This window comes from Chiloscyllium plagiosum, unplaced genomic scaffold, assembly GCF_037043375.1.
Source record: "Chiloscyllium plagiosum isolate Xiang-an unplaced genomic scaffold, Cpla_swu_hap1 HiC_scaffold_31, whole genome shotgun sequence".
In the NCBI taxonomy this organism is placed as follows: domain Eukaryota; kingdom Metazoa; phylum Chordata; class Chondrichthyes; order Orectolobiformes; family Hemiscylliidae; genus Chiloscyllium; species Chiloscyllium plagiosum.
In genome coordinates this window covers 40362971-40388097 of record NW_028270169.1, presented here as the reverse complement: position 1 = coordinate 40388097, position 25127 = coordinate 40362971, and the positions used below count along the sequence as shown (strand labels likewise).

Below are 25127 nucleotides of genomic sequence, written 5' to 3'. Positions count from 1 at the left end.
TATCTTCCCCATCTCCTGCGGTTCCACACAAAAGCTGCCTTGCTGATCTTTGAGGAGCCCTATTTGCTCCCTAGTTATCCTGTTGTCTTAATTTATTTGTAAAAACTCTTTGGATTCTCTTTAACCCTATTTGCCAAAGCTACCTCATGTCCCCATGTGCCCTCCTGATTTCCCTCTTAAGTATAATCCTATTACCTTTGTACTCTTCTAATGATTTCTCTATATCTCCTGTCTATACCTGACATATGCTTCCTTCTTTTTCTTAACCAAACCCTCAATTTCTTTAGTCATCCAGCATTCCCTATACCTACCAGACTTTCCTTTCAACATGAATATACTGTCTCTGGACTCTAGTTATCTCATTTCTGAAGGTTTCCATTTTCCAGCCGTCCCTTTACCTGTGAACATCTGCCCTAATCAGCTTTTGAAAGTTCTTGAATAATACCATCAAGATTAGCCTTCCTCCAATTTAGAACTTCAACTGTTAGATCTAGTCTATCCTTTTCCATCACTATTTTAAATCCAATGGAATTATGGTCGCTGGCTCCAAAGTGCTCCCCCACTGACACCTCAGTCACCTGCCCTGCCTTATTTCCCAAGAGTGGTTTTGCGCCTTCTCTAGTAGGTGCATCCACAGACTGACTCAGAAAATTTCCTTGTACATTCTTAACAAATTCCTCTCCATCTAAACCCTTAACACTATGGCAGTCATAGTCTATGTTTGGAAAGTTAAAATCCTGTACCATAACCACTCTATTATTCTTACAGATAACTGAGATCTCCATACAAATGTGTTTCTCAATTTCCCTCTGACTATTAGGGGGCCGATAATACAATCCCAGTAAGGTGATCATCCCTTTCTTATTTCTCAGTTCCACCCAAATAACTTCCCTGTATGTATTTCCAGGAATATCCTCCCTAAATACAGCTGTAATGCTATCCCTTATCAAAAACACCACTCCCTCTCCTCTCTTGCCTCCCTTTCTGTCCTTCCTGTAGTATTTGTATCCTGGAACATTAATCTGCCAGTCCTGTCCTTCCCTGAGCTATGTTTTTGTAATTGCTACGATATCCCAGTCCCATGTTCCTAACCATGCCCTGAGTTCATCTGCTTTCTCTGTTAGGCCTCTTGCATTGAAATAAGTGCAGTTTAATGTATCAGTCCTACCGTGTTCTCTGCTTTGTTCCTGCCTGCCCTGACTGTTTGGCTCACTTTTTTTCTCAACTGTAGCCAGTCTTAGATTGATCTCTTTCCTCAGTATCTCCTTGGGTCCCACCCACTCCCCCACCGCCCCAACTGGTTTAAATCCTCCCGAGCAGCTCTAGCAATTTCACTGCCAGTATATTGGTCCCCTTCCAATTTAGGTGCAATCCGTCCTACTTGTACAGGTCACTTCTACCCCAAAAGAAATTCCAATGATCCAAAAATGTGAATCCTTCTCCCATACACCAGCTCCTCAGCTACACATTCATCTGCTCTATCCGCCTATTCCTGCCCTCACTAGCTCGTAGCACTGGGGGTAATCCAGATATTGCTACTTTCGAGGACCTCCTTTTTAAATCCCTGCCCAACTTTCTATATTCTCCCTTCAGAAGAACAGACAAAGGAAGCACATGGTGAGGACAGTGCAGGAGAGAGAGAGAGAGAGAGAGAGAGAACTTGCACAGTTACTGCCTTTGTTGTTTTGAATTCATGTATTGCTGGACATCGAAGTGCGTCTGGGAAAATTAACAAACAGTGAATTTCACAACTGATCTTGGAGGAACCTGTTTGGGTGAAGTTCTCAGCACAGAATCAGATAAGTTAATCATTGTTTTAAGTGTGTCCAACAGAAAGGCTGCAGTAGTGAGTAGAGTGGGTTTTTTCTTGTTTATATGTTTTTGGAGATATGTCTATTGATTAAACTTAAAATATAAGCCATAACTATTTATTTAACCTGGAGCAGCATTTTGTAGAGGAATAAGACGGTGTTATTTTCTGGGTCTGTAGATTGTGAAGGAGCAAAAATGGCTTTTAGTAGAGTGATATTAACTTCTTGTCAGATGTTGGAGTTTAAAGAGAGTTTAAGGGTTACTGCGGATTATATCTGCCATAAATGCTGTTGGATGCGAATCTTATCAGATCGAATGGATCGGTTGGAGAGACAGTTAGAAGCAATGAGGAATTTGCAACAGAAACAGTATGTGATGGATGGCAGTTATAGGAAGGGGGGAAAAGTCTCAGATACAGTCACATAGATGGATTAACTCCAGGAAAGGTAAGAGAGGTAGGCACCTAGTACAGGATATACCTATTTCAAACAGGTATGCTGTTTTGGAAAATGTAAGGGGTGATGGATTCTCAGGGGAACGTAGCACAAACAGCCAAGTTTCTGGTATTGAGACTGGCTCGAATTCAATGAGGGATACGTCGGCTTCAAAGAGATCAACTGTGTTCGGGGAGTCCGAGGTACAGGCAGACGTTTCTGTGGCCAGCAGCGAAAAAGCAAAATAGTATGTTGCTGGTGCCAGGATTAAGGATGCCTCAGAGAGGGTGGAGAATGTTCTCACGGGGGGGTTGAGGGGCCAGCAAGATGTTATTGTCCACATTGGTACCAATGATATAGGAAGGGAAAAGGTTGAGACTCTGAAGTGAGATTACAGAGAGTTAGGCAGGAATTTAAAAAGGAGGTCCTTAAGCGTAGTAATATCTGGATTACTCCCAATGCTACGAGCTAGTGAGGGCAGAAATCGGAGGATAGAGCAGATGAATGCATGGCTGAGGAGCTGGTGTATGGGAGAAGGATTCACATTTTTGGATCATTGGAATCTCTTTTGGGGTAGAAGTGACATGTACAAGAAAGACCTGAATTGGAAGGGGACTAATATACTGGCAGGGAGATTTACTACAACTGCTTGGGAGAATTTAAACTAGTAAGGTGGGGTGGGGGTGGCGGTGGGACCTAGGGAGATAATGAGGGAAGAGATCAATCTGAGACTGGTACAGTTGAGAACAGAAGCAAATCAAACAGTCAGGACAAGCAGGGACAAGTTAGGACTAATAAATGAAACTGCATTTATTTCAATGCAAGGGGCCTAACAGGGAAGGCAGATGAACTCAGGGCATGGTTAGGAACATGTGACTGGGATATCATAGCAATTACAGAAACGTGGCTCAGGAATGGGCAGGATTGGCAGCTTAATGTTCCAGGATACAAATACTACAGGAAGGCATTTTTGATAAGCATTACAACTGTGCTGAGGGAGGATATTCTTGGAAATACATCCAGGGAAGTTATTTGGGTGGAACTGAGAAATAAGAAAGGGATGATCACCTTATTGGAATGTATTATAGACCCCCTAATAGACAGAGGGAAATTGAGAAACACATTTGTAAGGAGATCTCAGCTATCTATAAGAATAATAGGGTGGTTATGGTAAGGGTTTTTAACTTTCCAAACATCGACTGGAACTGCCATATTGTTAAAGGTTTAGATAGAGAGGAATTTGTTAAGTGCGTACAAGACAATTTTCTGATTCAGTATGTGGATGTACCTACTAGAGAAGGTGCAAAACTTGACCTACTCTTGGGAAATAAGGAAGGGCAGGTGACTGAGGTGTCAGTGGAGAAGCACTTTGGGGCCAGCGACCATAATTCCATTAGATTTAAAATCGTGATCTAAAAGTTGAAGCTCTAAATTGGAGAAAGGCCAATTTTGACGGTATTAGGCAAGAACTTTCGAAAGCTGATTGGGGGCAGATGTTCGCATGTAAAGGGACGGCTGGAAAATGGGAAGCCTTCAGAAATGAGATAATGAGAATCCAGAGAAAGTATATTTCTGTCAGGGTGAAAGGAAAGGCTGGTAGGTATAGAGAATGCTGGATGACTAAAGAAATTGAAGATCTGGTTCAGAAAAAGAAGGAAGCATATGTAAGGTATAGAGAGGATAAAACGAGTGAATCCTTAGAAGAGTATAAAGGAAGTAGGAATTTACTTAAGAGGGATATCAGGAGGGCAAAAAGGGGACATGAGATAGCTTTGGCAAATAGATTTAAGGAGAATCCAAAGAGTTTTTACAAATACATTAAGGAAAAAAGGGTAACTAGGGAGAGAATAGGGCCCCTCAAAGATCAGCAAGGTGGCCTTTGTGTGGAGCCGCAGGAAATGGGGGAGATACTAAATGAGTATTTTGCATCAGTATTTACTGTGGAAAAGGATTTGGAAGATATAGACTGTAGGGAAATAGATGGTGACATCTTGCAAAATGTCCAGATGACAGAGGAGGAAGTGCTGGATGTTGTGAAATGCTTAAAGGTGGATAAATCCCCAGGACCTGATCAGGTGTACCCATAGCTCTGTGGGAAGCTAGAGAAGTGATTGCTGGGCATCTTGCTGAGATATTTGTATCATTGATAGTCATAGGTGAGGTGCTGGAAGATTGGAGGTTGGCAAACGTGGTGTCACTGTTTAAGAATGGTGGTAAGGACAAGCCAGGAAACTATAGACCAGTGACCCTGATGTCAGTGGTGGGCAAGTTGTTGGAGGGAATCCTGAGGGACAGGATGTACATGTATTTGGAAAGGCAAGGACTGATTAGGGATAGTCAACATGGCTTTGTGCATGGGAAATCCTGTCTCACAAACTTGAGTGAGTTTTTTGAAGAAGTAACAAAGAGGATTGATGTGGGCAGAGCGGTAGATGTGGTCCATGTGGACTTCAGTAAGGCGTTTGACAAGGTTCCGGATGGGGGACTGATTAGCAAGGTTCATCTCATGGAATACAGGGAGAACTAGCCATTTGGATACAGACCTGGCTCAAATTTGAAGACAGAGGGTGGTGGTGGAGGGTTGATTTTCAGACTGGAGGCCTGTGACCAGTGGAGTGCCACAAGGATCGGTGCTGGGTCCTCTACTTTTTGTAACTTACATAAATGTTAGGATGCGAGCATAAGAGGTACAGTTAGTAAGTTTGCAGATGACATGGTGGGCAGCACGGTGGCACAATGGTTAGCACCACTGCATCACAGCACCAGAGACTCGGGTTCAATTCCTGCCTCAGAAAACTGCCTGTGTGGAGTTTGCATATTCTCCCCCTGTCTGCATGGGTTTCCTCCGGGTGCTCCGGTTTCCTCCCACAGTCCAAAAAAATGTGCAGGTTAGGTGAATTAGCCATGCTAAATTGCCTGTAGTGTTAGGTGAAGGGGTAAATGTAGGGGAATGGGTTTGGGTGGGTTTCTGTTCGGAGGGTCGGTGTGGACTTGTTGGGCCGAAGGGCCTGTTTCCACATTGTAATTAATCTAATCAAAAATAAAACAAAATTGGAGGTGTAGTGGACAGCGAAGAAGGTTACCTCAGATTACAACAGGATCTTGACCAGATGGGTCAATGGACTAAGAAATAGCAGATGGAGTTTAATTCAGATAAATGTGAGGTGCTGTGTTTTGGGAAAGCAAATCTTAGCAGGACTTATACACTTAATGGTAAGGTCCTCGGGAGTGTTGCTGAACAAAGAGACTTTGGTGTACAGGTTCATAGGTCCTTGAAAGTGGAGTCGCAGGTAGATATGATAGTGAAAAAGGCATTTGGTATGCTTTCCTTTATTGGTCAGAGTATTGAGTACAGGAGTTGGGAGGTCATGTTGCGGCTGTACAGGACATTGGTTAGGCCACTGTTGGACTATTGCATGCAATTCTGGTCTCCTTCCTATCGGAAAGATGTTGTGAAACTTGAAAGGGTTCAGAAAAAATTTACAAGGATGTTGCCAGGGTTGGAGGATTTGAGCTATAGGGAGAGGCTGAACAGGCTGGGGCTGTTTTCCCTGGACCGTCGGAGGCTGGGGGGTGACCTTATGGAGATTTACAAAATTATGAGGGGCATGGATAGGGTAAATAGGCAAAGTCTTTTCTCTGGGTTGGGGGAGTCCAGAACTAGAGGGCATAGGTTTAGGGTGAGAGGGAAAGAGACCTAAGGGGCAACTTTTTCACACAGAGGGTGGTACGGGTATGGAATGAGCTGCCAGAGGAAGTGGTGGAGGCTGGTACAATTGCAACATTTAAAATGCATTTGGATGGGTATATGAATAGGAAGGGTTTAGAGGGATATGGGCCGGATGCTGGCAGGTGGGACTCGATTGGGTTGGGATATCTGGTCGGCATGGACGGGTTGGACCGAAGGGTCTTTTTCCAAGCTGTACATCTCTATGACTCTATAATCTCATCCTTTTCCCTTCCTATGCCGTTGGTACAAATGTATACAATGACCTCCTGCTGGTCCCTCTCCCCTTTAAGAACATTCTGCACCCTCCCTGAGACAGCCTTGATCCTGGCACCAGGGAAGCAACACACTATTCTGATTTTTCGCTGCTGGCCACAGAAATGTCTGTCTGGACCTCAGACTAGAAAGTTTCCAACACAATCGATTGCTTGCAGCCAAACGAACCCCTCATTGCATTAGAGCCAGAAACTTGGCTGTTCATGCTACATGCCCCTGAAAGTCCATTACCTCCTACATTTTCCAAAGCAGCATACTTGTTTGAAATGGGGATAGCCACAGAAGATTCCTGTACCTGCCTACCTCTTCTACCTTTCTTGGAGTTAACCCATCTACCTGACTGTATCTGCGGCTTTTCTCCCTTCCTATAACTAATACAATATGATTATTTATAGATGGTCTCTGGACCCTAAATAATTACTCGTTTGTTTTTAAAGGTCTAAGCTGCACTATTTTCTTACTTGGATGAATTCTGCTCTTAGCTCGACTCTCTATTGCTTGTTCAAGCTTTATTTTTAAACTGTCTGCTATGTTTCGCAGGCGTCTACACCTTTCCTTGTGTTTTCCTCTTTTAGACTCTCCTATCTTCATGACTTGGTGGTGCTGGTGTTGGACTGGGGTGGACAAAGTTAAAAATCACACAACACCAGGTTATAGCCCAACAGGTTTGTTTGGAATTACAAGCTTTTGGAGAGCCGCACCGGATGAAGGAAAGCGTTCCGAAAGCTCGCGCTTCCAAATAAACCTGTTGGACTATAACCTGTTGTTACGTGATTTTTAACTTTCTCCTATTTTCCTTATCCTTCTTTAGTCCAGAAGTGCCTTTCAGAAAGATTTGATAGTTATAGAGACAATAACCAATTCTATAAGCCTTTTAGTTATGTCAGCTTAAGCCATTGCATTGGTCAATTGTATCATCTGGCTGTTGTTAATATGAATGAAAATGTGATTGTCCACCTGGAAAGTGACTCAGACTTCAAGTTAACCTTCTAAAACCTGTTTTTGGATTAGTAGTGCTGGAAGAGCACAGCAGATCAGGCAGCATCGGATACTACCTGAACTGCTGTGCTCTTCCAGCACCACTAATCCAGAATCTGGTTTCCAGCATCTGCAGTCATTGTTTTTACCTTCTAAAACCTGTGGCTAACAAAGGCATCAACACTAAGATATACAAGGTGGCAAAAACCTGTTGCAGATCAGAGGTTCAGAATATTTTTAGAAACTTACAGTGCATGACTGAATAAATTAGTGAGCGATATAAAAACGAACTGCAAAAGCTTCTATGGATATGTATAAAGAAAGGGTAGCTAAAGTAAGTGTAGACCCCTTGGGAGAAGCAACTGAGGAATTAATAATGGGAAAAAGTAGATCATTTAAACCAATATTTTGCATTGTTCTTCATGGTGGAATATGCTATCAACATCCCAAAGATAACAGGTAAGCAATGTGTCAAGGGGAAGAAAGCTCATATAATAGTCTCTAAATTGATGGACAAAGTATTTGACAAACTTTATTCCCCTCCGCCCACGCATCAATGAATTTAATACGCATCGCGACATCGAATACTTCTTCCTCCGCCTCCGCCTCTGAGCTTACTTTTACAATCAGGACTCCCACCCACCTTCCGGTGACCCCTTCATCCACCTGGACAACCCGCGCTGGCCTATTACCCGCCCTCGACCTCTTCATTTCCAACTGCCGCCGAGACATTAACCGCCTCAACCTGTCTACCCCCTCCCCCACTCCAACCTCTCACCCTCACTATGCGGCCCTCCGCTCCCTCTGCTCCAATCCCAACCTCACCATCAAACCAGCAGATAAAGGGGGTGCAGTGGTAGTTTGACGCCCTGACCTCTACACCGCTGAAGTCAGACGCCAACTCGAAGACACCTCCTCCTACCACCCCCTCGACCATGACCCCACCCCCCCATCACCAAACCATCTACTCCAAGACCATACAGAACCTCATCACCTCAGGAGATCTCCCACCCACAGCTTCCAACCTCATAGTCCGGGAACCCCACACCGCACGATTCTACCTCCTTCCCAAGATCCACAAGCCTGACCACCCCGGCTAACCCATTGTCTCAGCGTGCACCTGCCCCACCGAACTCATCTCCACCTACCTCGACACTGTCCTATCCTCCCCAGTCCAGGAATTCCCCACATATGTTCGAGACACCACCCACATCCTCCACCTCCTCCAAGACTTCCATTTCCCCAGCCCCCAATGCCTCATCTTCACCATGGATATCCAATCCTTCTACACCTTCATCCACCATGACCAGGACATCCAAGCCCTCCATTTCTTCCTCTCCCGACGTCCCCAACAGTCACCTTCCACTGACACACTCATTCATTTGGCTGAACTGGTCCTCACCCTTAATGATTTCTCTTTTGAATCTTCCCACTTCCTCCAGACCAAAGGGGTAGCCATGGGCACCCGTATGGGCCCCAGCTATGCCTGTCTCTTTGTCGGCTACGTAGAATTGTCCATCTTCTGTAGCTACACCGGCACCACTCCCCATCTCTTCCTCCGCTACATTGATGACTGTATCTGCGCCATCTCGTGCTCCCGTGAGGAGGTTGAGCAGTTCATCAACTTCACCAACACATTCCACCCGACCTTAAATTTACCTGGACCATCTCTGCCACCTCCCTCCCCTTCCAGGACTTCTCCATCTCCATTAATGATGACCAACTTGACACTGCCATTTTTTACAAACCCGACTCCCACAGCTACCTGGATTACACCTCTTCCCACCCCACCTCCTACAAAAATGCCATCCCATATTCCCAATTCCTCTGCCTCCACCGTATCTGCTCCCAGGAGGACCAGTTCCACTACAGAACACACTAGATGGCCTCCTTCTTTAAAGACCACAATTTCCCTTCCCACATGGTTGAAGATGCCCTCCAACCCATCTCATCCACATCCTGCACCTCCACCCTCAAACCCCACCCCTCCAACCGTAACAAGGACAGAACCCCCCTGGTCCTCACCTTCCACCCTACCAACCTTCGCATTAACCATATCATCAGCCGACATTTCTACCACCTCCAAACGGTACCCACTACCAGGGATATATTTCCCTCCCCACCCCTTTCCGCTTTCCGCAAAGACCGTTCCCTCCGTGACTACCTGGTCAGGTCCACGCTTCCCTACAACCCACCCTCCCATCCTGGCACCCTCCCTTGCCACCACAGGAATTGCAAAACTTCCTCCCTCACCACCATCCAAGGCCCCAAGTGGCCTTTCATATCCATCAAAGTTTTACCTGCACATCCACCAATGTCATTTATTGTATCCGTTGCTCCCGATGCGGTCTCCTCTACATTGGGGAGACTGGACGCCTCCTAGCAGAGCACTTTAGGGAACATCTCTGGGACACCCGCACCAATCAACCCCCACCACCCCATGGCCCAACATTTCAACTCCCCTTCCCACTCTGCCGAGGACATGTAGGTCCTGGGCCTCCTCCACCGCCACTCCTTCACCACCCGATGCCTGGAGGAGGAACACCTCATCTTCCGCCTCGGAACACTTCAACCCCAGGGCATCAATGTGGACTTCACCAGTTTCCTCATTCCCCCACCCCCCACCTTACCTCAGTTCCAACCTTCCAGCTCAGCGCTGTCCTCATGACCTGTCCTACCTGCCAATCTCCCTTCCCAACTATCCACTCCACCCTCTCCTCTGACCCATCACCTCCATCCCCACCCCCATTCACCTATTGTACTCTTTGCTACCTTCTCCCCAGCCCCACACCTACATTTATCTCTCCACTATGGAGGCTTCCTGCCTCTATTCCTGATGGAAGGGCTTTTGCCCATAACGCCGATTTTCCTGCTCCTCAGATGCTGCCCGACCTGCTGTGCTTTTCCAGCACCACTCTGATCTAAATTCTGGTTTTCAGCATCTGCAGTCCTCACTTTTGCCTATTTGATTAACTAATTGATCTAAAGGTAGACAAGTCAGCAGGATCTAATGACCTTCACCCAAGGATATTAAAGAAGTGGCAACAGAGATAGTGGAAACATTTGTCAAAATATTGAAGAACTCAGTGGATTCCGGGAGGGTTCTAGCTGTTTGTAAAACTGCAATTAGGATGCCTCTTTCAAGAAGGGAAGCGACAGAAAGCAGGAAACTCGGCATCAGTTAGCCTAACACCTGTCATTGGAAAAATGATAGGATCCACTGTTAAGATTAGATACCCTACAGTGTGGAAACAAGCCCTTTGGCTCAACAAATCCACACCCACCCTCCGAAGAGTAACCCACTTCCCTCTGACTAATGCACCTAACACTGTGGGCAATTTAGAATGGCCAATCCACCCTAACCTGCACATCTTTGGACTGTGGGAGGAAACTGGAGCACCCGGAGGAAACCCATGCAGACACAGGAAGAATGTGCAAACTCCACATAGGCAGTCACCTAAGGCTAGATTCGAACCTGGGATGCTGGTACTGTGAGACAGCAGTGCTAATTATTGAGCCACCATGCCATCCACAGAAGAAAGAGTAGGACCTTTAGAAACACTTACCACAATCATACAGAGTCAATATGATTTTGTGAAAGGGAAATCATGTTTGACAAATTTGCTAGAATTCTTTGAGAATATCCCAAGCAGAGTTAATAATGGGAACTAATAATGGATGTAGTGTTTTGGACTGCCAGAAGGCATTCTAAGGTATCACATATCAAGTTACTGCACAATATAGGTGCCCCTGCTACTGGCAGTAATGTATTAGCATAGATTGGGGATCAGTTAATGCATACAGAAAACAAAGGGTTAGGATTAATAGGACTTTTTCAGGTCGGACAGACCGAACCAGTGGATTTTTTTGATTCACTCGTGAATGTCAGCATTGCTGGCTGGCCAGAATTTATTGCTTGTCCCTAGCTGCCATTGAACTAAATGTCAAAATGTGTGGCACTGGAAAAGCACAGCAGGTCAGGCAGCATCCGAGCAGACAGTGAGGACTGCAAATGCTGGAGATCAGAGTTGAAAAGTCATGATTTGGAGATGCCAATGTTGGACTGGGGTGCATAAAGTTAAAAATCACACAACACCAGGTTATAGTCCAACAGGTTTAATTGGAAGCACTAGCTTTCGGAGCGCCGCTCCTTCATCTGGTGATTGTGGAGGACACAATTGTAAGGCACAGAATTTATAGCAAAAGTTTACAGTGTGATGTAACTGAAATTATACATTGAAAAATACCTTGATTGTCAGTTGAGTCTTTCACCTGTTCGAATACCATGATAGTTTCACTTCTTTCATGTGTAAATCACAAAACCTTTTTTTAAAAAGTTGCATTCTCAGGTTAGCTGTAACAATTGGTGTTAGCTAGACAGTATGTTGAAGGTGTTAGCCCCCTGTGTTCTCTGTCAATGCCATGAGGTTTAGTTTGATTCTAATCTAAAAAGTGAGATAACAGAGTCTTATTTGAATTCATGCAGTTTCATGAATTCATGAGTTGAAGAATGTGGTGAAAACTAAATAGTTTTCTAGATTTCAGAGGACAGTTGAGAATCAACCATATTGCTGTGGGTCTGGAGTCACATGTAGGCCAGGTGGGTCTTTCCAACAATCGGAAATGGTTTCATTGTCATCAGTAGATTCTAAATTCCAGACTTTTTGAAACTGAATTCTACTTCCACCTGCCATTACAGATCTTTAAAATACTTCTGGACTAATAGTCTGGCAATAATATGATTAAACCATTGCTTTCCCTGTTAAAAGTAGCTTTTAGTGCTCATTTGCTTTCACCAACTTTTAGTATACACTTGCTGCCACCTTCTTCTTGTACGCACTCATTCCAATCAGGATGCTGTTTTATGGTTTTGGTCAATGTTAATCTGCAAAACAAAAAGTAGGGTTCTTCTCGAGTTAGATATCTGAAGTTTATTTACAATCATAACTAGATACGAAGGTACAATATTACAGAATTAAGAGAGTTTATGTTCTGTGCTTTCTGATGTAAATGAACACACAGAAACGCGCGCACACACAGACACACATTCCTTTATACTGGAATATGATGTGTGTTATTATGCAATGTAACTTGTATGATCTGGAGTCTGTGCCATTATACAGGAGCACTCTTCACTGAATCCCTGTCTGCTATATACACACTTTTGACACTTGCACTCACCTCACTTCCTCATATCACTGCACTATCCTTACTGTCCTTTTCTGACACACACACCTTTGAGCAGGGTTACACTCTAACCATGTGCTCCTCTCTTCTTTCAGGACAACTGGGACTCAATAGCAATGAGTAGAGGGGATCAGGAATGGAGCCACCATCTCCACAAGTGCTGTACTGAGAGACAAACCAGCGTGCTAGCCTTGCAATGGACAGCACAGACACTACCTTCAATTACTAGCATGAGAACATTTCAGCTCATGCACCATTATGTTCTTAATACCTTTGATTACCTACCAAGGAGTTTGTTCACAATGTTAACACAATATAGAGGAGGCCCACCTGAACCTTGTGTGGGATTATTGTGAAGGGTACAGAAACAATGCAGTTATGAGCAGATGAACTATGAAATATGTGGTCAACTCCAAGTACACTGCAGCTAGATCCTTGATTGTGGAGCTGATGTTAGCAATTTGAAGGGTTTAAGTGGATGCTCAGCCTACTTCCACTGAAGCCTTAGGATTTAATGTCTCCTTCAGCTTGCTAAGCACAAAGAAAATAATGGATGGAAGCTTCTGAACCATGGCAAGAACGCTGTACTCTGTTCACTCGGAAAAGATTTTGATCTGAAGCCCATATGTGTTATTGTGGTATCATGGAAGAGACGCAGGCCTCACTCAGAATGATATCAAACTCAGTTGACTGCCAATCCCTTAACCTGTGCTGAAACTAGCTTGCTCATCCTCCAGCTGACTCCAGTTTTGCAGTCAGCAGCCAAGCCCATAAAGACCAAAGCTCCTTCAATGTTCCCATCATGATTACCTTAAGTGCCCTCAGTGATGATCAGCATCTTCTCATTTTCTAATTTTTTGCCACTGAAATGGGACCTAATCAAAGTACCAGATTAGAATGAAGAGCATGAAAGACCAGCACCAGGGATTGTAATGTGGGCCACCTTTAGTTTCTCTCCTCTTTTGTCATAATTAAAAATCAAACTATATTTGAACCAGTTTTTGTGCGCATCATTCTTTGAATTGGCACTTGTTTAATCATGCCCAGTGAAGTGATAGCAACATATACACACTGACCTTCAGGAGAGATGTGGAAGGTGTTGGATTTTTTGATATGTGGGTGTTGGTGGTGGGGTTGGGGGCACATTGGAGGGGATGGGTTATGAAGCACTTTTCAATATCAAGATCTGACAGCTAGCAGGATTTGGGGTGCTTTATCCTCCTCCAGCATCACCATTTCCTACTAACCAGGTGATTCTAAGCATTACCTGTTTTGCAGGCAACAGTTATGGAGCACGTAGCGAATGACAACAAATTTGGAGACTCTCTGAGGGAAAGATGCTACCAGAACTCCTGTTAAAGATACCAATTGCTTAATTATAGCGCTAGCACAGGAGTGGTTCTGACTGAGGTATTTCTCAGCATCTGTAGGCGGCTTCCTGCTTTCTGCCTTTCCTCCTCCTCATTCCCCAGCCCCAATGGCCAACCAAGCAGCAACACCAACATTGACAGAGGAACAGAGGGCACAGACTCAAAAATACAACTCTGTGCATCTTTTGTACTGAGATGAAGCACTTGGGGAAGCCAAAAATTCATTGGCTTTAAGTCCCAAAACAGTCTAAAATGATTAACCGAACACTCACTTGTAGCCGATCTCTTCAAATAGCATTAGCAGAGAATTTTCTGTCTGCTGTTGCCAAAATTTGTTGGCAGGTTTTAAAATAAACAGATATAAAGTTCAGCAGCGGAATATCCTTGATCAGGTGCAAGACACTAATTTGCATGTATTTATTATTCCCCTGCTGCCTTTACACAGGTGTTACTGGGTTGTCCAAGTCAACAAGGCGCCCATGTATTCTGAGCACAGCTGTTTGCAATGCAAAATGTGAAGGTTTTGCACCATGTTACTTTGGAAAACTGGTGACCGCTTGATCAATGAAAGGTCATCACATTTCTTGATGACACTAAACTAGGAGGGGCAATAGAATCAGAGGAGGCTGCTCAATAATTACATTGGTTTGTGGGCAGATTCATGGCGGCTGAAATTTAATGCAGGTAGGTGTAAATTACTGCAATTGGTAGCAAGAATGTGTTACACACCCACATGAATTGTGTTGAAATAGCTAAGGCTGAAACAGAAAGGAATGTGGGAGTCTCAATAGACTCAACATTTGGCAGAGTAGCAAAGCCAATGGAATGTTAAATTACCCAGCCAAAACATGAAAATATAAATCAGAGGAAGTCTTAATCAGACTGGAGAGTTGAATCAGACCATCTTTTGAGTACTGCGTCCTTTCCATTCATAGGCAGCAGTGAAGGCCAACAAATATAAACTTTTTTGTCAACGTTTGGAAACACTGGAGCCTTGGATGGAATGATGAAGGTAAACCTAGGCTGGGATTTTAAAGTTGAGAAGAGTTTGTTTGCAAGAAAAGCCAATTGATCAAATGAGAGAGGGCAGGGTAGGGACTCTATCACCTTCCTAAATCGTTCCAATTAGTCAAGGTCAAAGCAGCTAGAGTAAAGTGTGGCCTTTTGTCTCAAATTCAATTGTTCTCAAGCACTCAGTGCCAAATCAATGGACCAGACATTAGGAAGGGTGAGGCCTGCCAGAAGACATATCCTTTGCCCTTATTTTTGACCCCCTTTCCACATTTGCTGGCAAGCCCTTCTCACAATCCTGTCCACACTCATTCATGTCTGAGTATCCATTGCTGCTCTGTCCAGCAGCTTTCAGTGTATTACTAGCACAGGACACCACTACTGGACAGGTGCTAGTCGGATAGGTCGGATTACAATTGTGGACAAGAATTTCATCCTACTGGGGCCTTAATTGTTTCAGTCCTGAAGAAGGGTTATACCCGAAACGTTGACTTCTCCACCTCCTGATACTGCCTGGCTTTCTGTGTTCTTCCAGCCTCCTGTCTGTCTACTTTGGAATCGAGCATCTGCAGTATTTTTCATCTTGAATAATTTCAGAGGGTAAAAACAAGGACTGCAGATGCTGGAAGCCAGATTCTAGATTAGAGTGGTGCTGGAAAAGCACACACTAGTTCAGGCAGCATCCGAGGAGCAGGAAAATCGATGTTTCGGGCAAAAGCCCTTCATCAGGAATAGGAGGCCAGCTGCTGCCCCAGTAAGTGTCTAGTTATCTGATAACTGCATTTGGCCTCCTAGGGAGAAGTGATTTGCTGCCCCCCCCCCAAACCGAGATGTTCTCCACCCATTGAATGAGACCATTTTCACACTTAATCAATTCTTTCCACAGAATGATCATTTAATTGAAGAGCAGGGCAGGGAAATAACAATCAAACTAATAGCATCTAAATGTAAAAAGAAACCCAAGTTGGTTTTCACACAAATAGTGATTCACACCAAGAACAGACTTCTAAATGGCGTAGCAGAGATGAAAAGCCTGGAGTCATTTGTAACAACTGAATTACAAAAGCAAAGTTCTGCTGACACTGAGAATCTGAGAAAAGACAGAAATATTCAGCAGGACTGTTGAGAGCGAGATAGAGAGAAGTAGGGTAAATGTTTCAGCTAGTTGAATGGAGAAAATTTAGAAATATAATAGGTTTTGAGCAACTGAAAAGGGAGAGGATGCACAAAATCGAAGGTTTGTGGTGAGTGGAATGCTAGAACAATAAAATGACAAAGGTTTTACATTGCAAGACAAAAGAAAAAGGAGTGACAATTGGCTGAGTAAAGTAACAAAAAGATGTTTCCGGAAGGTTGGCAAACACCTGAATGTAATTAAGAAAGAAAGGAGAGACGGTAAAGATGACCAAGAAGCTTGAAATAAAATGAGGCAGAGGTTACACAGAAAATGGATGCTGACAGCAGAGTCTGTCAGTTCTTTATGGATGAATGTATAAGATTATTAGTTTACTACGTAGAACAAGAGAAGAACTACTTCTATGATGAGAAACTAACAACAATTTTTATTAGAAGTTCACCTCGATCATAGGGTAAAATTGAAGCGTTTAGCAACAGAGCACAGTATGGAATGACATTAAGGGCCTTTTTTATTTCAAAAATATATTTTATTCATAAAAAAGTCTATAAGTACATACAAAGTTTCTAAATCTTTGCGGAGAAAAGAAGCAAATAAATCATTGGAATTTTGACATTGCTCAGAAATTCTCTGCAGTTGCAAAAACAAAAACATTATCTACTTATGCAGGAAACTATTTATATTCATTTTGAGGCAATGAGAGTCTGACAACTGAACAGACCTATCGGAACATACATAAAATTTTAAATTCACTGCAGAAAACCAGCTGAAATCCGGGTTTCTTGTTTAGGCCAAAGGTCAGATTGTCTCTCACAACAAGATAAGAGACCACGGGATGTAAAAGCCTTGAGACACAGTGACAACTACGGAGAACATTACATAATTATGTGAAGTTAGTAATGGTCACATGCACTATTTCTAATTGGTCAAGGAAAATACACTCAAGCATTCCCTTAAGGAGGTGTGTTGATGGCATAGTGGTAATGTCACTGGGCTGGTAATCCAGAGGCCCAGGCTACTGCACATGGGTTTGAATTCTACAGTGAAATGAGCGGCACGGTGGCTTAGCGGTTAGCACTGCTGTCTGACAGTGCCAGGGATGTGTGTTTGATTCCAGCCTCGGGTGACTGACTGTGTGGAGTTTGCATATTCTCCCTGTGTCTGCACGGGCTTCCTCCAAGTGCTCTGGTTTCCTCCCACAAACCAAACATGTGCAGGTCGGGGGAATAGGCTGTGCTAAATTGCCCAAAGTGTTCAGGGATGTGTAGGTTAGGTGCATTAGTCAGGGGTAAATGTCAGGAAATAGGTCTGGGTGGGATACTCTTTAGAGGGTCAGTATGGACTTGTTGGGCCAAAGGGCCTGTTTCCACACTGTAGGGATTCTATGATTCTACGAAATTTGAATTCAACAAATATCTGGGAATCATTTAAAAAGCTTGCCTGATAGTGGCCATGTTAGCACTGTTGATTCTTGTAAAAACCTATCTGGTTCACTAATGCTCTTTAGGGAAGGAAACTGCTACCCTTATCTGCTCTGGTCTATATGTAATTCCAGACCAGCAACAATTGGTTGACTCTTAATGGTCCTCAGAGCAATTAGGGATGGTCAGTAAATGCTGGCCTCGTCAGAGACACCCACATTCTGTGAAAAAATAAAAATTTTACAAACCTACAACGGCTGAAGATGATTGGAGAAAGGCAGAAATTTTGGGGCGGCATGGTGGCTCAGTGGTTAGCACTGCTGTCTAACACACCAGCGTCCCAGATTTGATTATCTGTGTGGAGTTTGCACATTCTCCCCGTGTCTGCGTGGGTTTCCTCCGGATGCTCTGGTTTTCTCCCACAGTCCAAAGATGTGCAGGTCAGGTGAATGGGCCATGCTAAATTGCCGTAGTGTAAGGTGCATTAGTCAGGGGTAAGTGTAGGGGAATGGGTCTGGATGGGTTGCTCTTCGGAGGGTCGGTGAGGACTTGTTGAGCTGAAGGGCCTGTTTCCACATTGTAGGGAATCTAATCTTAATAGGATAAGAGTAAGGATAAAAGAATGCCTCCTGATGAGATGTATGCAGCAGAGAAATTTAGAAATGAGAATATGTGACAAGGGTGAGATAGAGATACATGAGGACAAACGGAGAAATCATCACGCGGTGCCCATTTTATCATAATACAGAAAATATGTAACCTGCATTGGACTTTAAAATGAATGATGTAGTATACCTGAGGAATTAATAAACGTATTCTAAGATTGTCTCATTGGTATAGTCTCATGTAGTCAGTACGGTCTGTTTTGATATAAGGCAATAATTCCGCTCTCGTGTGATCTTGCGTTATATGAAAATTGCGCAACAACTGCGCCAAGTAAACTAATGGGGCCAGAATCGCATTATAACCAATGCAAGTAAGAAAAGTTTGCGTTCTACAAATAATGGTCGAAATTCTTCAATCACATTAAAGCAATTCATATTGAAGAAACATGTGTTATAACAGAACCGATTGTACTCTCATTCTCTCATTGTGGGGCTCAAACCCCTTAAAAAGAGGAATGAATTATAAAAGACCAAGCAGCTTTGCTCATCTTATTCATCAAATGCAGTGATCAGGCATATTGCCATAATGATGATTGCAAACATACAATTAAGAAGTTAAGTGGAGCAATGATTCCTTTCCTAAATTATGTGGCTGACTTTTAATGCCTGAGGGCAATACAGATGATACTAAATGCTGATTCATCCACATCCCAAGATCAAATTAAAAGAATAATATCTTTCGAATGAGCTATTTCTCAAGTAGGCATAAATTTGTTTTCTTCATTTGTGGAACATGGGTTTCGCTGGCTGCCCAGCATTTATTGCCAATCCCTAATTGCCCTTGAGAAGGTAGTGGTGAGCTGCCATCTTTTGATTAGATTACCTACAGAATGGAAACAAGCCCACACCAATCCTCTGAAGAGTAACCCACCTAGACCCATGACCCTACATTTTACCCCAACTAATGCACCTAACACTATGGGCAATTTAGCATGGCCAATTCACCTGACCTACACGTCTTTGGATTGTGGGAGGAAACCGGAGCACCCGGAGGAAACCTACGCTGACACGGACAGAATGTGCAAACTCCACACAGACAGTCACCCGAGACGGGAATCGAACCCGGGACACTGGCGCTGTGAGGCAGCAGTGCTAACCACTTAACCACTGTGCCGCCTTATTTTTTTAAGAAAAATAAAATCACATAAAACCAGCTTATTTTAGATTAGATTCCCTATAGTATGGGCACAGGCCATTCAGCCCAACAAGTCCACACCGACCTGCCAAAGAGTAATCTACCCAGACCCATTTCCCTACATTTATCCCTGACTAATACACCTAACACTATGGGTAGTTTAGCATGGCCAATTCACCTGACCAGCACATCTTGGGGGGAAACCCACACAGACACAGGGAGAGTGTGCAAACTCCACACAGCCAGTCACCCAAGGAAGGAATTGAACGCAGGTCCCTGGTGCTGTGAGGCAGCAGTGCTAACCACTGAGCCACCATGCCACCCTATTTTGAACCACTGCAAATGGTTGTGAGTTGACCCACAATGCCCTCAGGGAGGGAATTCCAGGACTTTGACCCAGCCAACAGTGAAAGAACAGCGATATATTTCCAAGTCAAGATAATCAGAGTGGTGGGGAGCTTGCAGATGGTGGTATTTCCATGTCTCTGCTGCTATTGTCCCTCCAGAAAGAAGTGGTCAAGGGTTTGAAAGGTGCTGTCTAAGGTGCCTTGGTGAATTTATGCAATGCATCATGTAGATAGTACACACTGCTGCTACTGAGCATTGGTGGTGGCAGGCAGGGTGTGGTGCCAATCGAGCAGGCTGCTTTGTCCTGGATGTTGTCAAGCTTCTTGACTGTTGTTGGAGTTGTACCCATCCAGGCAGGTGTGGTGTGTGCCATCATACCCCTGACTTGTGCCTTGTGGCTGGTGGACAGGGTTTGGGGAGTCAGGAAGTGAGTTACTCACTGCAGTATTTCTAGCCTCTGACCTGTGTTTATGCAGTGATTCCAGCTGAGTTTCTGGTCAATGGTAAACCTCATGATGTTGAGATTGGGATTCAGTGATTGAGTACATAGGGGTGGTGGTTAGGTTGTTTCTTATTGATGATGGTTGTTGACTGGCATTTGTGTGATATGAATATTACTTGCCATTTGTCAGCCCAAGCCTGAATATTGTCCAAATCGTGTTATATTCAACCATGGACTGCTTCAGTATCTGAAGTGTAGCAAATGGTCCTGAGCTTTGTGTAATAATTGGTGAACATCCCCATTTTTGACCTTGTGATGAAGGAAAGGTTATTGATGAAGCTGCTGAAGATGGTTGGGCCTAGAACACTAACCTGAGGAACTTCTGCAGAGGTGGCCTGGAGCAGGCAGACCTCTAATAACCACAATCATCATCATATGTGTCAGGCATGACTCCAACCATTATCATTGTATTATTCAAAAAACAAAGAGGAGAATTACCCGAGTGTCCTGACTGATACTTATTCCACATTTAACATAGTTAGAAAAGTACATTAGTTGGTTGTGTATGCATTGCTGGTTGTGGGAATTGCCTGTTACTTTTTGTTACATTACAACTACATGAACTCATGAAAACTATTCCACTGGCTGTGAAATGATAGAAGTCATCCTTTGGTGTAAGAGATGCTCCGTAAGTGCAAAATACTTTCTTTTTCCTATTGCATTGGTTAGATATCCAAATAATACAATTATATTGTGATAAATTATGATCATTAGGGTGTTGATGTATCACCTGGTTTAGTTGGTTGCTCTTTCTTTGAAGGGTAATTGGACTGTAAGAGGTTTCTCAGGTCTGTATGCGATTGATATGACAATGTTGGAACTGTGTTGTCACCAGATGTCTGGTGAGGTTTCCCAAGTTATTATGATTCCACACTGGATACCCCAAATTGTTACCGTTCTTGAAGCGATGAACTTACTCCCCTTCTTTATTCAGCCCCCAGGTTGGTCTCAACAGTATTAATTTACAAAAGATATGAGATGGGTCCTAAAAAAGATAAAAATTAAAAGACTTACAGACCAATCTTGATGGATCATTCATAAATAGTAGATAGTGGAGCATTGATATTTGACCAGTTAAATTCGGGATTCTTGCCTTTGAAAGTTAGTGGAAATCCTTCAATCCAGTTGTGACTTGCTGGCTTCTGGCACTCAGAGCAAGACAGACCTTTACTTGCAGCATGGTGGAGGATAATGGATGGCTCCTCGACAGGGACTTTCACAGCACCTCAGCGCTCAAACCCAGGATAATACACTGGAATGCCTCAGCACACTGGAACGTGTGATCCCTTCATCTTCTGGCACACCTTCTTCCACTGTCACACATAGACCAGGAGTGAAGCGGTTCTTTACTCCAGTTGTTGTACATTGTCAAAAAACATGAAACATGTCTGTCGCCCAGACCTCTGGGGTTTTATTTTGATTATATTCACAGTCTGAGGTAACACCCAGGAGATTACAGTTTAGTTTGTAGCACATTTCTCTCTTTAAGTTCATCCCTTTGAAGCTCCCTTGACACCTTATCATGTCGATATTCACAGCCCTTCTCTCTAGACAGCCACAGAATTTACATCTGCAGTCACTTATTTGGCTTCACAATCCTCTTTAAAAAACACTATTTGGAATTAAACATTTGAGTTGTCCATAGGTGAGCCCCCAGGTGACATTGGCAATCTTGTATTCATCTCAGAATACAATGGGCTATAAGAGTCAGTTAAGAATTGAAGGTAATGCCTGATTTTACATTTTCTCGTTTACTGTTTGATTCACACAAATGTTTTTGAATAATAAATTACAGTCTTCGGCACTGGGCTGGTATGTAGGGCCCACTTAGTTTTGAATGTGACTGTAAAGAGAGGAAAACAGATGAGTTGAAGGACTTCATCACTATCTCCCAAGTCACATGCATTTAAGAGGGGCAGCACTTCACACTGGGCAATAGGTACTTGATAGTAAAATGTCAGGTCCTGTCTGAGAGCTGGCAAACCTGCAGTCTGCTTCAGGTGGCACCATTTGTATGGCAGTTACTGGCACAGTGATGGGTCCGTACTATTTTAGGATTGATCGGACACTTAGGGCAGAATCTTCCAGTGTCTGAACAATGTGAGCAATTTGGGGAAATCAGGTGAGATGTCGAATGAGACCCTTCTCAATGTTGAAACCAAAAAGTTGGCATTTTCCAACTAAGGGCCAAACATCAAGATGAGATTCTCAATAGTAAGCAGTGAGGCACCTATCAGCATGGATTATTATTCAAAGATCATCATCAATATTACCTAATATCACCTAATTAATATGCAGTCTCCCATTCTCCCAACAACCAGATAAAATTGTAGATAGATTCCCAACATGAAAGTCTGACCAGGTACCTGGTAACTCTAGCTCACCTCTTCCTCCTCCAAACCTCCTTTGTGAGCACCATAACAACAGCTCGGGACAGACTTCAAAGGAGTGGTCAAACGCACAGCCCACACCCACAGACATGGGCATCCAACATGTTCCAGCTTCACACATCAGCATGCCACATTTCCAATCCAATTACAATACGGTTCTCCACTTCAATGCTGCACTGGAGTGCACCCATACCTTTCATTGCCATGCTGCTTCAAGGCCATTTTGCACTCAAGAACGGGCACCCAACTCACAGATTTGACCAGATTGCAGCTCCTGAGCTCACTCACTCTCTTCACACCTTCCTGGATGCTTGCAGCATTTGTACCTTATTCTGTGCTTTGCCCCTTTAGGGTTCACATTACTTCTATCCTGCTGTGCTGTTTGTGCAGACACAAAGCCAGGCAGATTGTCATTGCTGTCAGCAGTCATCATTCAAAGGGGCGAATCAATTGCTGTTTGATGTACTGCTAAATCAATCTCACAACCACAGCATGTACCAGCAACCTACATGGAAGATACATTGCATGTGTTTCCATCAAATAGGCATGTCTCAAAGTCAAAGGGGTGTAGTGTCAGGCAAGTAATGGGGAGCTGCTATCAGTCAGGGGCTCCTAGTGCAGTGAGTCAAGGGCAGCATCTGCAAACAGTCCAAGGGCTTGGGCATAGTCAGTCATTTGCTTCAGATGGTTAAAATCAGAGGGCCTGTTTCACTGCAGGGAGTTCAAAGAAAGGACCACTGTTAGTCTGGTAGATTCACAGTAGGCAACTCACAAAACATCAGTCAGAGAGGATTCACAATTCCATATATCATCAGCTGGGGCTGTTCATTCAAGGTGGTCAGGCATTGGACCATGATCAGGCCTGGTGGGGGTTTGGAGGGTGGTGGGGGAGATGGGAGTGGTCAGCAGGGTTGTATCAGATGGTCAGAAAGTCAGGGGAGTCAACACTGTGATTGGAGACAGCAAACTCAGGTGTTGAGTGGAAAGAATACAGTATATATTAATGACATGGATGATGTAAGTGAATATACTATAGCCAATTTGCAGATAACACAAAAATAAGTAGGAAGGCAAGTGGTGAGGATGACATAAAGAGATTGCAGAAGGATGTATTTGTAAATCAGTGGACAAAAACAAGGTCCATGGAATAGAATGTGGGAAAATGTCAGGTTATGCACTTTGGCTGGAAGAATAGACCAGCTCGGTACGACTTAAATCAATAAAAACTGCAGAAAGAGTTCTTGTGCATAGATCACAAACAAAAAACTAGCATAAGCTCAGCAGATAAGTGGGAAGGCAACTGTAAATTTGGCCTTTATTTCAAAGGGAAAGGGAATATAAAAATAGGGATGTCTAAATAAATCTATACAAGTCACTGATCAGACCATACATGCAATTCTGTAAGCAGTTTTGGTCCTGTTATCTAAGAAAATATATATTGGCTCTGGAGGCACCAGAGATGGTTCAGCAGGGTGATCCCAGGCACCAAAAAAACTAGCTTTTGAGGAAAGATTGAGTGGTTTGGAACTGTACTCATTGCACTTTAGAAGAATGACAGATGATATTATTGAAATAAACAAGATTCTTTGGAATTTGACAGAATATATTTGGAAATTTTCTGCAACATAATGTTGGGGTTTTGACTCCCACAATGATCCATATTCAAATGTGTCTCAGGGATCAGTGGTGAGACCACCAGTGCGAAAAATTTGTGTGAAGTGCTTTGGGACGACATCAGTTTATGAAAAACAGTGCATAAATATAAGATTTCTTGTGACACATTAGTACAGCCAGTCAAGGGCAGCATCTGCAATCAGTCTGGCTTAGGTATAGTCAGTCATCTTCTTCATATGACAGACTCTACCTCTAGGCCAGAAGGCCTGTGTTCAAGTCCCACTTAGACCCGAGATGTGTTTAAAAATACTGATTAAAATAGCTACAAAGATAAAACATTTCTTTTTATTGGCTTTGACAGTGTCATTCCCTTGATTTGCACACACTTCTTCTCACCCACTGCCACCAAAAGGTAATACTTCATCAGTCCCTATTTTCCGACTCAGCATCCCCACATGAAAAATTACAGAAGTTTTAAGATCCAATACCTTCATCCACACAAGATCCCACATCTACTGCTGCCAGACTCCCACACTCCGCATATGTTTCAGCAAACTGACTTCAACTATCTCATCTTTGATTTCAAATCACTCCATGCCCTTACCCCACTGATGTCTTCTCCTCCAGCTACACAAGTCAAGCCATACATCCTCCAGTCTGTATCACTGACAGCACTGACAAATCTCCTCACTTTGTCAGGTTTCAAGTGAAGCCTTGAAAGGATCCCAGCAGCGTTCTGCAATCCCATTAAAATAGAAGAAAACTACTGTGATCTCAGGGGCAGGGACACTCTTATTCCAGTCTATTCAGTAACGTGCTGGTACTGTTGTATGTAGGTAGAGATGAGGCTATTTAATTTTCACCTGACTTGTGCACTCCATTCTTCACTTATTTACTTGCTGGCCTCAGTGCTCCAAAGCAAATCCATGCCTCATGACACAGAGGACAAAAAGCAAAATACTTGAATTCCTGGATCTGAATCAAGTCTTGACAAAAGTCTGCTCTTAACAATTCAAGCATTTTCTGTTTAGCTTTGGGACACTATGGATCTCATGCAAGGCTAATACACAGTCAGTACAACAGGGCACAAGAAAAACAACAATTAACAACTAATATCATCCT

At 43.5% G+C, this 25127-nt stretch overlaps 1 long non-coding RNA gene across 1 annotated transcript in view; it reads left to right on the top strand.

Moving 5' to 3' along the window:
* The window catches only part of LOC148141907 (uncharacterized), a 38926-nt gene extending 25524 nt beyond the window's left edge, over positions 1–13402 (top strand). The window contains exon 3 of the long non-coding RNA XR_015752245.1: positions 12510–13402. This is a non-coding gene — a long non-coding RNA (uncharacterized LOC148141907). The remainder of the gene's footprint in view (positions 1–12509) is intronic.
* Positions 13403–25127: the final 11725 nt, after the last annotated feature.